The sequence below is a fragment of the Aotus nancymaae genome, unplaced genomic scaffold (assembly GCF_030222135.1).
Source record: "Aotus nancymaae isolate 86718 unplaced genomic scaffold, 86718_ANA_hifiasm-v0.15.2.pri h1tg000010l, whole genome shotgun sequence".
In the NCBI taxonomy this organism is placed as follows: Eukaryota; Metazoa; Chordata; class Mammalia; order Primates; family Aotidae; genus Aotus; species Aotus nancymaae.
In genome coordinates, this window is record NW_026988421.1 from 20780009 (window position 1) to 20793613 (window position 13605).

The 13605-nt window shown below is 38.4% G+C and overlaps 1 protein-coding gene across 8 annotated transcripts in view; it reads right to left on the reverse strand.

Annotated features, from left to right (window-relative positions):
- Positions 1 to 13605, reverse strand: part of ADD3 (adducin 3) — a 137980-nt gene that overhangs the window by 74632 nt on the left and 49743 nt on the right. The window contains exon 1 of one of the 8 annotated variants that reach the window (XM_064373887.1): positions 9607 to 9625. The exons of the other annotated variants lie outside the window; for them this stretch is intronic. The gene's annotated coding sequence lies outside the window, so the exon portion shown is untranslated. Of the gene's footprint in view, positions 1 to 9606; positions 9626 to 13605 lie in introns of those variants that run through there. 8 annotated transcript variants of the gene reach the window in all.

Here is a 13605-nt window from a genome sequence, read left to right on the forward strand (position 1 = left end):
AAGTGATTCTCCTGTCTCAGTCTCCCGAGTAGCTGGGATTACAGGCGTGTGCCACCAGGCCTGGCTTTTTTTGTATTTGTTTTAGTAGAGACAGGTTTCTCCATGTTGGTCAGGTTGGTCTCCAACTCCTGATCTCAGGTGATCTGCCCGCCTTGGCCTCCCAAAGTGCTGGGATTACAGGCATAAGCCAATGCGCCCAGCCTCAATTTTTTTGTTTTTTGTAGGGATGGGGTCTCCTCCTTCTTGCCCAGGCTAGCCTCGAACTCCTGAGCTCAAGAGATCCTCCTGCCTTGGAATCCCAAAGTGTTGGGATAATAGGTGTGAGCCACCGTGCCCGGCCAGTTTGCATTATTAACTTCAAAATCTAGTAGTCAGCAGAATTAGGTTCTAATTCTAGTTCTAGCTCTGATTTTAACTCACATAATGATTTTGGTTAAGTTACTCAGTCTTTCTAGGCCTCACTTTGCTCAAGTGAAAATAAGAGGATTGAATTAGATGCCCATGAAGGTTTCATACAATTCTAATATCCTATATTGGGTTTAGTGAAGAATGTATGTCAGACTAGGAATTTACAAGGATAATTATGGTACCCAGAAAAAAATAATACAGCAATACAAAAGAAAATCAAATAGGTAACCCTTAATTAGCCAGTCCATTTGTTAAGTTAGGTCTCTGTGCAAAATGGACATTCCTTATTCCTCTACAAGCACCTGGATTTCATCTATTTCAGCACTTATGTGCATGGCAGAAGTGTTTACCGTGTATGAAGTACAGTACCTATTTGCTTTATACCTTGCAAAAGCACTTCTTGAAGATGCTATCATTCTGCTTTCCCAAAGCAGAATGAAAGCTGACTCCAGTCAATTCTCTCTCATTTAGACTTTCAAGATTTTAACATTAAGGAGACACATGAAGAAACTACCCCTCCTCTAAAAACAAAAAGAAAAAACCAGACAACCCTTTTCTAGGCTGCACTACACCAATAAAAGTGTCACTGAGTAAGTCTATCTATAAGCCCCTGTCTGCTACATACTGTCAGGAAGCCATCAGCATTACCTGTGTCTACTTTGGCTGTCATTTATGGCTCTGCTGGATGAGCCTCATCATCTGGAACACCATGGCTTCCTCTTTCTAAATCAAGCAGCTCAGCTGGCTTACCTCTTTTTCACCTTTCATATTATATAGTAGTGGGTCTTTGAAAGTAATAGGCACTAACACAATGAGAGGGACAACATAGTCATAGCACAAAGCTCGGGCTCAGCGAATGTCAAATACAGTTTAAAGGGCCTGAAAAATCATCTGGTCTAATTCTTTTCCCTTGTGAGAATTCAGAGGTGCCCAAAGTCACTATCTAAGGTCATGCAGAATGTACATACCCTAACCGCAGACTAGTACTCTTTCTACCCTATAAAAGTTAAAGTTGCCTCTCAGGAAAGAATGCTTAAATTGGAATCCACCTCCTATGGAACATGGTAATTGTTATTCATCTGTATCAACAATGAAACATCCACTTCAAATGAGATGAGATACTGAAAAACCTTTTCAAGTTCTCTGTCCAAATGTCAAGAAATGAATTTGTGCTGACAGACACACTACTAGTATATTAGGCTCAAACAGAGTGCAAAATCCCAAGGAAGGAAGTAGTTTATATTGCTCCAGTGGCAATCAAAGACTTTTAGGATAGTGAGATGAAAGAAATGTCCTGAAGTTGTCCTGGAGCTTTGAGAGAGAATAAAATGGTGGAATGGTTAGAGCACATTTAGTTTTTGCAGCACACACACCCCATATTTAATCCACTCTCTGCCTACAACCTAGTATTTAGTTATTATTCACATTCTTATGTAGGCATATATCAAACTCTTATTCCATCAAACACTGGAATAAACTTTAATATATTAGGAAGTTAGAAAAACTAAATGAATAGGAGGGAAAGCAAATACATTTTCACACAAAGTACAGGATACAGCTGTAATCTGTCATGCTTACAGGACTATTTCCTCAGCTAACAGCAAAACTACAGAACTATCTTCTCAGCTGAACAGGAAGTTGCAGTCTAAAATATATAAAAGTTCCCAAGCTTCAACTCTATTCCCTTCACTTCACATTTCTAGTACACACTTACCCTTTGACCAGGCCTGTGTAATATACCCATTCAAGTAGCCTTGATGAGGTGCCAGCAGGTCTATGAATAACAAGTACTTTGGGAGTCCACAAAATAAGCTTTAATCATGATGTCCCTAAATAAAAAGCCATGTGGGACCAATGTGGTTGGCTGTACTCTTCAAAATAAACAGGTGGTAGCAAGAAAGACAAAACCAGCTTTGGCCTTTAAGAAATTCATACTTGTATGGATGATCTTTTCATTCATTCATTCATTCGCTCACTCATTCATTCGTTCAATCATTCAAGACAGAGTCTTGTTAACTTTGTCACCCAGGTTGGAGTGCAGTGGTGTGACCTCAGCTCACTGAAACCTCCGCCACCAGGGTTCAAGCAATTCTCCTGCCTCAGCCTCCTGAGTAGCTGGTATTACAGGCATGCACCACCAGGCCCAGCTAATTTTTGTATTTTGTAGTTCAGGCGGGATTTCACCATTTTGGCCAGGCTGGTCTGAAACTGCTGACCTCAAGTGATTCACCCACCTCAGCCTCCCAAAGTGCTGGGATTACAAGCATGGGCCACTGTGCCCAGCCTGTATGGGTTATCTTTAGTTTTCCATTTCTGAAAGTGTTTTCATGGTACCAAAACATACCTAATAGAATTTCCTTTATCTTTCACAAGATACTATGTCAGCTAACAGACAAGGCACCTAACCCAGGCCCAAGGCAATGGAGGTGAAAAGAAAGCACTTCACAATGGATCTAATGTGATTTTTAAGTGATTTATAAACTAAATGTAACTTATAAACTATAATTTAAAAAGATGAGTCAAGGAAAGCAGCAGCAAGACAGCACTGTATGCGCTTAGAAAAATTTTGCAACCAATGATAATTTAACAGTAACATGTCAGATCCTTCCTATAGTTCCACTTTAGAATGGATTTGTGATACTGAAAAGAATCATGAGCTAGATACTTAGATGCTGATTAGAGGTGCCCAGATACATCAGTAGGAGATCATATTCCAAATGATAGTTCTACACACGTAAAAGGCTCAATACAAAGGAAATAGTGATATGCTCAAATGGGTGTGTTTAGAAAAGAGATGAAATGGTATTTTTTCCCCCCAAAAATGCTATGGAATTATTTTCAAATTAATATTCCTTTCAATGTCTTGATTTCCCAGCTTAGCTTTTACATTAGAGGAGAACACAGCAGTGCTGCCACAGTCCTCACAAAGTCCTATCACCATGGGTATGATACACAAAAACAGAGCTAACTCTCAAACAGGAAGTCACCATTTTGTCAATCAGATGGTACACATTAGAAATGGAAAGATCAGCAAAATGTAAAAAGCAATAAAGAACATGTAGAATTGAGAGAAGGAATTCTCAGATCTTGCCCTTTTTTACAGGCGACACCAGAATTTATGAACAGCTGGGAAATTTCCTGTTCACAGGAAAAGGATGACTTCTTAGTTCACATTAAAGTGGAAATGACAAAAACTGACTGCATCACACAGAAAAAAGGTGTTTCCTGAAGGAAGGAGAAACAGAGTGCTGCCTTTATTTTCAAAAGAAACCCACCCCCCCTCAAAAAATACATCACACAAACCCAAAGTACAAAGAAAAAGCAAAATAACATGCATATAGCAAGCCAAAAAAAAAAAAAAAATCTTCAAGAGATAAAGGAGAAAATAACTAAATCAAAGAAATATTCCATGGTAAGAGTTAGCTTCAGCAGGACAATCATTTTGTCCCTGTGGGTTACTTTAAATGCAAATATGCATAACGTAAATAATATATTTCCACTTTATATTCATGCAGATTTTTATCTATAATTTTTGAAAATAATTTATCTAGCATCAGCTTTTCTCCATACATACACAAAATAATCCATATTTCATTACAAACTTATCATTAGCTTCTATAGTTTATTTCAAAGAATCAGTGCTTGGTTTATTCTTTAAATTATAATGATTCCTAAAAAGTACATTCTTTCACTTAACAAAAAATATTTGTTGAGTGCCTACTATTTACCCTTTTACATGCTGGGGTCTCAGTAGAGAATAAGCTCCCTGCCTTCCTGGAGTTTTGCCTAGTTTTGTTTTATTGACCAGAGTAATGGTTTTCAAACTTTATTGCAAATTAGAATCAGATGAAGAGCTTAAAAAAAAAAAAAAAAAAAACCCAGACTGCACCCCACACCATGTAAATCAGAATCTCAGCAGTGAGACCTAAACATGAATAATTCTGAAGCACCAAGTGACTCCAAAGAACAATAATGTTTAAGCACCAAATCTAAAGCATTAGTTCCAGGCTAGGAGTGGTGGCTCAGCCCATAATTCCAGCACTTTGGGAGGCTCAGGCAGGAGGACTGTTTGAGGCCAGGAGTTTGAAAGCATTAGCTGTCAACTTTGAGTGTTTGAAAAAACACCTCTTGGTCAGTAAAATGGTTTTCCTGCATCTTTAAGGAATACAAATTTTCCAGAACTTTTAGGGAAAATTACTGGCAACTATTTTTAGATAAGTAACAATATAATATACTCAATGCAGAGAAGCGTTAGTTGTCATATAATACCCAATTAGAAAAGTGCAGAGTGGGGTAGAGAAAGGGTTGATATGGGGAGAATTGGGGGTAAGAAGAAATACACTGGGTCACTATCCCCAGTCCATCTCTTGTCAACAAAGGCATCAAAAAATTTTGCGACCAAAGGAACTCTTGAGGAAATAATTGGAAATTGTTAAGAACCTAGAGTTTTCCTATATCACCGACCACAGGAATCCAAGTAACTTTCTAATAAAGGCATGGGTCTAGAAAGAACCAAAATTAATCTAATTATAATCCCACCTTCCCATTAGTATAGCCACTGCCCAAATAAATAGTCCCTGTGGTGGCTAAAGATGACCAATAAAAAGAAAGAGTTCTGCTTTTGCTCCAGGTGCATGGTAAGGGTACTTTTGAGAAAGGTGGGCTAAAAAGCAACTTCATTAAGTTTTACTTGTTACAGAGATCTTACAATTTAAATTTGTACCAATTGTTTCAAATTCAATACTTTGAGGAATCTATTCAGTGTTGATTAGACAAATACGATTTGTTCATTTCGCATTTCCTTCTATTAACTAACTCTTAGAGCAAATTAATACTCTAAACCACAAACTTTTTCACTTTTTACTCGAAGTCCTATAATTATTTTGTAAAAAAACTCCATTTCTTCCCCAAGCATAAGAAAAGGTATTTTCCTACTTCTAAAATTTATTAATGCCTACTACTGTTTGTGACAGGGAGAAAAAACCCTTACTTCGGCTGTGCTGTCATCTTCAAAATAGTTTTAATTCCCAATATAAAAGGGGGTTGATATTAATTCTCCTATTCTTTGCAGTTTTCACTTGCACTTCTTGCTTTTGTAAATATTATGTTCATGCCTAAAATTAATCATTAAAAAAATCAGTTGATTAGAAAACATACCATTCAATGTAAGAAAAGAAAGTGTGCAAATGCAAAATGAAAGTAACTCTAGTATGCAATTTCTTCATGGAACTAAAATTATATACATTTGAGTATCATCAGAACCTGTTGTGAATTGTTAGTTTGAGGATTAAAGCTGTCCCTAAGCTCTTGGAGCTGAGGAAGTGCAGCAGTGATGCAGGTAATTATTAAGAACACTGGAATTGTGATGTGGTTTCAGATGTCTTTGCTGACTTATAAAAATCTGTTTGCAATACAATAGCCTTCAGGTCACAAACTCATACATATGCTACCACAGGCATTATATATTAGTCTGCACATTAGCTAGGCCAAAAGATATCACAGTGGTTGTCATGGATTTACATTTCATTTGACCATTATTGTCTTATTCCATTGAGAAAATTTATATCATGAGCTTTTGTGTCATGTATTAAAATAAACTATGCAAAGAAAGTCTTGATTAGAAGGAGCTGTGTAATCTCTACCAGCATAGTGTCTTCAAGTTTATAATGCACTTTTACATCCTTTATTTCATTTTATGCTCAAAACAACTTTTAAAATTCATAGCTCCATTACATAGACTAAGATCTGGCTTGTGGCTTAGAAAAGTGAAGGAATTTACTCAAGGACACACAGTTACTAAGTTGCTGAGTTAGGACTGGAATCAAAGTCTTCTGATGCCTGCTCTTTGTTGTTGGACAGTTGAGCTGCCATAGTTACTCACTTACACTTTGTTTACCCATTTTTGTTTTAATCTGGGATTTTCTTAGAAGAAAAAATCAAGGAAAGATATTATTATAAATATTCATTAAAAGCTGAATCTTAGATAATACCATCACCAAATAACTTATGAAACTTGGCAATCCACATTTTTTATCAACTGCCAAATATAGAACACTGTACTCAGTACTTATCCCAAAACATGCATATTTCTCAGCAAATTAACATTCAAGAAGTACCACATGTAATATTTCTGAAATTAAGGGTAATAGTAATAGTGATAAGCAGCTGAGTGGCTTATGTAAACAGATGGGTTTACCACTATTTTCTAAGGTCACACAATACCATAATTCAGAACACCTGGGCAAGAAGTTCAACAGTTCCATAAAATATTTTGACTACACCTGCCCATGTTTTTATCACCATAACTTATTCCTGTTTCTTGTCTGATACTTTTTCCAGATCGACATGTCAATCAAGAAAGATTTCAGCAGCATTACAACAGCTAATATTATTGGGCACTTACTAGAGGTAAACATTTTACATGAGTTTCATTTAAGAATGAGAAAACTGCTGGGCGCAGTGGCTCACACCTGTAATCTCAGCACTTTGGGAGGCCAAGGCCAAGGGGGATCACAAGGTCAGGAGTTTGAGACCAGCCTGACCAACATGGTGAAACCCATCTCTACTAAAGATACAAAAAATTAGCTGGGTGTGGTGGCACATGCCTGTAATCCCAGCTACTTAGGAGGCTGAAGCAGGAGAATTGCTTGAACCCGGGAGGCAGAGGTTGCAATAAGCCAGGATCGCGCCATTGCACTCCAGCTTAGGCAATAGGGTAAGACTCCGTCTCAAAAAAAAAAAAAAAAAAAAACAGAATGAGAAAACTGGCTTTCTCCCAAGATCCTGCAGCTAGCTGAGTGACAGTCCCAGATTATCAATCTGGGGCTTCTAACTCTAAACTCAAGACTTCCTCTATTACATACAAATAATATCAGCATTATCTGATAGCACTAAAATATCTTGTTACTCAGAGTTACAGCTCTTAATCTTTATACTACATTCTTGATTTCTGAAAATGTATTATAAAAGTAACACATACTCATATTTACATACCATTTCTCCAAAATAAATTTTAATCAAAGTCAGGAATATCTTTCATACATTTTCTCAGCATATATAAACAGAAACTTTCTTGTTCATACTTTTAAAAACCTACTATATTGCATATTCTGTTCTACGGCTTAGTTTTCAAAAAACTTATAGTGGACATTTTATTCTAAGTCAGTACACGTAGAATGACCTCATTATTCAAAGGCCGCTGTGCATAATTATGCCATACACATCTCCCATTCACAGGTTGGTTTGTTTTCTTATCATTACCAACTCTGCTATAATGAACATCTTCATACATACAACTGCATTTTTTGGAACTAAAATGTAAATTTCTAGAAATGTAACTTACAAGTCAAGTAGTAGGCACATTTAATCTCTGACAAAATGCCTTCTATAAAAGTTAAACTTATTAATACTCTCATCACCAGTGTATACGTTAGAATTGGAGTTTCTGTTCTAGGGTAATTTTACCTGCCCTTATTTCACATATTGATGAGAACAATAATCCTCAAGGAAAATGAGTCATTCTATTATTATTAACTTCACAGTGAAAATTAAGACTGCTGATGGTAAGTAAAGGTTCCAATTACTAAGTGTTTTTTAAAGCTAAGAAGAATGAGCAAAACCAAGCTATAAAAACACATTCATAAGTACCATCCTATGAGAAAAAATGTACTACATTAAGTTTATTAATAGAAAAACAATAGTCTTGGATATTACAGTATATGTACTAGATTTCTAATGAGTATTACTGGAAATGCAGACATAAAATTTAAACACATAGCAGTGACCTTTACAGAATCCAGATAAACAGTTTCTAACAGTTACAACCAAAAAGATAAACGAGAAATGTTCAATGAAAAAAGCTGTTTTATATTCCATTATCATTTGCCACAACCACCACCAAAAAATCTACATTATGCCCAAGCAGAAACTGGCATTATGTAAATTCATCTACTTGAAAGTGAACCCAAGAGCATTCTTTTTGTTACTACTGAACTGAATGTGAAAATGTAGAGAGATCACTATGGTATATTGTTCAGTTGATTTTTCCCCATTCTGCTATGATCTTATGCTCTCAGCCATCTGGCATGTATTTACTGTACTACTGGGAAGCTGTATTTGCTCACTAACGAACGTAAAGCTCTATTTTTCCTATTGTGTTTGCATAGTTATTCCCATGTGTTTTTTTTTTTTTTCCCCATTTTCTAAACCAGGTATTTTACCCACCTCAGGACAAATTCTTGAAGGCCTATTATTTATATCTTAACAGAACGTGCTATATTTATGGTTGTTCCTGCACTCCGTTTGAACCCTGATTTCTTCAAGCTCTAAGGAAATTCACCTTTTCTACTTCAACTTCTGCAACTCTGTCTTTGAATGGACTTTAGTTCCTTTCATTTGAGTCACTTACTCTCTATACTATCAAATATAACCTCTGAAATGGTTTTCAGGCTTAAAAATAAAAATATTCACTTATTTACGTTTTTGATATAAGCTATTTCAGGCTTAAAAATAAAAATATTCACTTATTTACGTTTTTGATATAAGCTATTTGTCAAAGTAACCACATATCTTCATGCACAGGAGGCTGCACTTTAAGAAAGCTAATGTATTATCCTAAACATTTATTAGCATAGACCATTGGTCCCCAATCTTTTTGGCACCAGGGAAGACAATTTTTCCGCAGAATAGGGATCAGACTTTGGGGAGGGGGAGAAAAAGAGATGGTTTCCTGATGAAACTGTGGCTCTGATTATCAGGCACTACATCCTCATAAGGAGTGTGCAATCTAGATTTCTTGCATGTGCAGTTCACAACAGGGTTTGGGCCCCTATGAGAACCTAATGCTACCACTGATCTGACAGGAAGTGGAGCTCAGGTGGTAATGCTCACTTGCCTGCCACACAGCCCAGTTCCTAACAGGTACTGGTCCAGGGCCCAGGGGATGGGAACCCCTGGCATGGACCATTAGGCCGAAGCAGATATCTTATAAGCAGTGATTCTTTGGTGTTTTCCTCAAGAGGGAGGGGGTACCTATATCTTACTTTCTAGGTAGACAGAGGTGATATGAAAGCTCTCTCTATGAAAGAACACTACTGTATATATTTTTTTCAATTTACTTATAAAATAAGTTATACCTGTATACAGTAAACAATTGAATGGTAGAGAAAAAGCCAAACTGGGCTGGACATGATGACTTACACTTGTAATCTCAGCACTTTGGGAAGCCCGGGAGCTTGAGACCAGCCTGGGCAACATAGCAAGACCTTGTCTCTAGAAAAAAAAAAATTAAAAATTAGGCATGATGGCGTGGGCCTGTGGTCCCAGCTACTTGAGAGGCTAGGCTGGAGGATCACTGGAACCCAGGAGGTTGAGGCTGCAGTGAGCCATGTCCATGCTACTACACTTCAGCCTGGGCAACAGAGCAAGACTCTGTCTCAAGAATAAAAAAATAAATAAAAAGCCAACTGTAAAAAGGAGTCCATTCAACAAAGTTAGTCTTCTTCTCAACCTTGAACTCCTTTCTAGAAAGAACTACTTTTGCCACCTTGTGATTTTTTTCTATACATTTCCTGTTTTTACAAAAATTGTGGAATGCACACTTCTCCACATCTTGCTTTGTTCTACTTAATGTTATACCCCAGAATACGTTCTATTTCAAGATTATAGAGCCATCTAACTTATTTTTAAATGGTCGCACAGTGTTCCATTGTATGGATATATCACTATTTAGCAAATTCTCTACAACAGATATATAGATTTCCCCAATACTTCACTATTATAATGATGCATTTGTATATACTTCTTTGTGAGTATTTATAGAAATTTTGTACTATGTTTAACTTTTGGAGAAACCACTGTATAGTTTTTCCATAGTAGCCGCACCATTTTGCATTCCCAGCAGCAATTTCTAATTTCTCCACATCCTCATCAATGTTTTTAATTTTGGTGAAGTTCAATTATCTATTTTTCCTATTGCTGCCTGTTTTTTGGTGTCACATCCAAGAAATCATTGTCAAATCTGGTATCATGAAGATTTCCCTCTGTTTTCTTCTGAGTCTCATGGTTTTAGCTCTTTATTTAGGCCTTTGATCCATTTTGAGTTTATTTTTGTAAGTTGTACAATGGTCTTACTTCATTTCTTTTGCATGAGTACATCCAGTTTTCCCAGAACTATTTGCTGAAAAAGACCATCTTCTCCCCTACTGAATGGCATTGGCACCCTTGTCAAAAAAATCAATCGACTGTATATCTGAGAGTTACTTTCTGGGACAATATTAATTTTGATACTGCCAAATTGCCCTCCAAACACCAACTTATACTCCCACTGATATATGAGAGTGTTCACTTTTCACATCATTCAAACACATTTGAGAGCAATATAATATGGCTTGATGTATTAGTTTATTTTCACACTGCTGATATAAACATACCCGAGACTGGGTAATTTATAAAGACACAGTGGCTGATGTCTGTAATCCCAGCACTTTGGGAGGCCGAGGTAAGCAGATCACTGGAGGTCAGGAGTTCAAGACCAGCCTGGCCAACATGGTGAAATGCCATCTCTACTAAAATAGAAAAATTAGCCAGGCATGGTAGTGCGCATCTATAATTCCAGCTACTTGTGGGGCTAAGGCATGCAAATCACTGGAACCTGGGAGGCAGCAGTTGCACTGAGCTGAGATCGTGTCACTGCAACCAGCCTGGGTGACAGAGTCAGAATCTATCCCCCTCATCCCCACAAAAAAGAGGTTTAATGGATTCACGTGGCTGGGGAGGTTTCACAATCATGGTGGAAGGTGAAAGGCATGTCTTATATGGTGGCAGACAAGAGAGAATGAGAGCCAAGTGAAAGCGGAAACCCCTTATAAAATCATCAGATCTCATGAGACTTACTACCATGAGAACAGTATGGGGGAAACTGCCCCCATGATTCAGTTATCTCCCACTGGGTCCCTCCCACAGCACATGGGAATTATGGAAGCTACAATTCAAGGTGAGATGTGGGTGGAGACACAGCCAAACCACATCATTCCACCCCTGGCCCCTCCAAATCTCATGTCCTCACATTTCAAAACCAATCATGCCTTTCCAACAGTCCCCCAAAGTCTTAACTCATTTCAGCATTAACTCAAAGTCCACAGTCCAAAGTCTCAGTGGAGACATGGCAAGTCCCTTCTGCCTACGAGCCTATGAAATCAAAAGCAAGTTAGTAACTTCCTAGATACAGTGGGGATCCAGGCACTGAGTAAATACAGCCATTCCAAATGGGAGAAATTGACCAAAACAAAGGGGCTACAGGCCCCATGCAAGTCCAAAATCCAGCAGGGGAGTCAAGTCTTAAAGCTCCAAAATGATCTCCTTTGACTCCATGTCTCACATCCAGTCATGCTGATGCAAGAAGTGAATTCCTACGGTCTGGAGCAACTCTGTCCCTGTGGTTTTCTAGGATACAGCACCCCCGTGGCTGCTTTCACAGGCTGGCGTTGTGTCTGCGTCTTTCTAGGCACATGGTGCAAGCTGTCAGTGGATCTACCAGTCTGGGGTCTAGAGGACAGTGACCCTCTTTTCACAGCTCCACTATGCAGCACCCCAGTGGGAACGCTTCAACTCCACATTTCCCTTCTGCACTGTCCTAGCAGAGGTTCTCCATGAGGGCCCCACACCGGCAGCAAACTTCTGCCTGGACATCCAGGCATTTCCATACATCTTAAATCTAAGTGGAGGTTCCCAAATCTCAATTCTTGACTTCTCTGCATCCACACGCACAAAACCATGTGGAAGCTGCCAAGGCTTGGGGCTTGCACCCTCTGAGGCCACAGCCTGAGCTGTAACTTGGCCCCGTTTAGCTATGGCTAGAGTGATTGGGACACAAGGTATCAAGTCCCTAGGCTGCACATAGCAGGGGGACTCTGGGCCCAACCCATGAAACCATTTTATCCTCCACACCTCTGGGCCTGTGATGGGATGGGCTGGCACAAAGTTCTCCGACATGCCCTGGAGACATTTTCCCCATTGTTTTGGCAATTAACATTTGGCTCGTTACTTATGCAAATGTCTGCAGCCAGCTTGAATTTCTCCCCAGAAAATGGGTTTTCCTTTTCTATTGCATCATCGGGCTGCAAGTTTTCCAAACTTTTATGCTCTGTTTCCCTTTCAAGATTGAATGCTTTTGAAAGCACCAAGTCACCTCCTGAATGCTTTGCTGCTTAGAAATTTCTGCTGCCAGATACCCTACATCATCTTTCTCAAGTTCAAAGTTCTACAAATCTCTTGGGCAGGGGCAAAGGGCTGGAAGTCTCTTTGCTAAAACATAACAAGAGTCACCTTTACTCCAGTTCCCAGCACATTCCTAATCTCCATCTAAGACAACCTCAGCCTGGATTTCATTGTTCATATCATTGTGAGCATTTTGGTCAAAGCCATTCAACAAGCCTCTAGAAATTTCCAAACTTTCCTACATTTTCCTGTCTTCTTCTGAGACCTCCAAATGGTTCCAGCCTGTTACCCAGTTCCAAAGCAGCATCCACATTTTCAGGTATCTTTAGAGCAGCACCCCACTCCTGATACCAATTTACTGTATTAGTCCATTTTCATGCTGCTGATAAAGACATACCCAAGACTGGGTAATTCATAAAGAAAAAGAGATTTAATGGACTCATAGTTCTATGTGGCTGGGGAGGCCTCATAATCATGGTGGAAGGGGAAAGGCATGTCTTACATGGCAGCAGACCAGAGAGAATGAGAGTCAAATGAAAGGGGAAACCCCTTATAAAATCATCAGATCTCGTGAGACTTATTCCTTACCACAAGAACAGTATGAGGGAAACTGCTCCCATGATTTAATTATCTCCCACTGGGACCCTCCCACAACACATGGGAATTATGGGAGCTACAATTCAAGATGGGAATTGGGTGGGGACACAGCCATACCTTATAACTTGAGAAAGTATCATATTATATTTAGATAAATCTTTTTAAAGTATAGTAATACTATGTTTCTTTCTAATGGGATAGTTCTCACTAGCTGAGTCTGATTTTAAACATACTAATTTTTACCTTACCACTTAAAGACACTCCTAAGATATTCTCTGGGGATACATATGAAACAATTTTTTTTTCCACAGAGAAGTCTCTAGAATTTACACTGTTTTTCATTTCTGATTCTGTGATGCTATCTCACTTCTCATTTTGCAATGA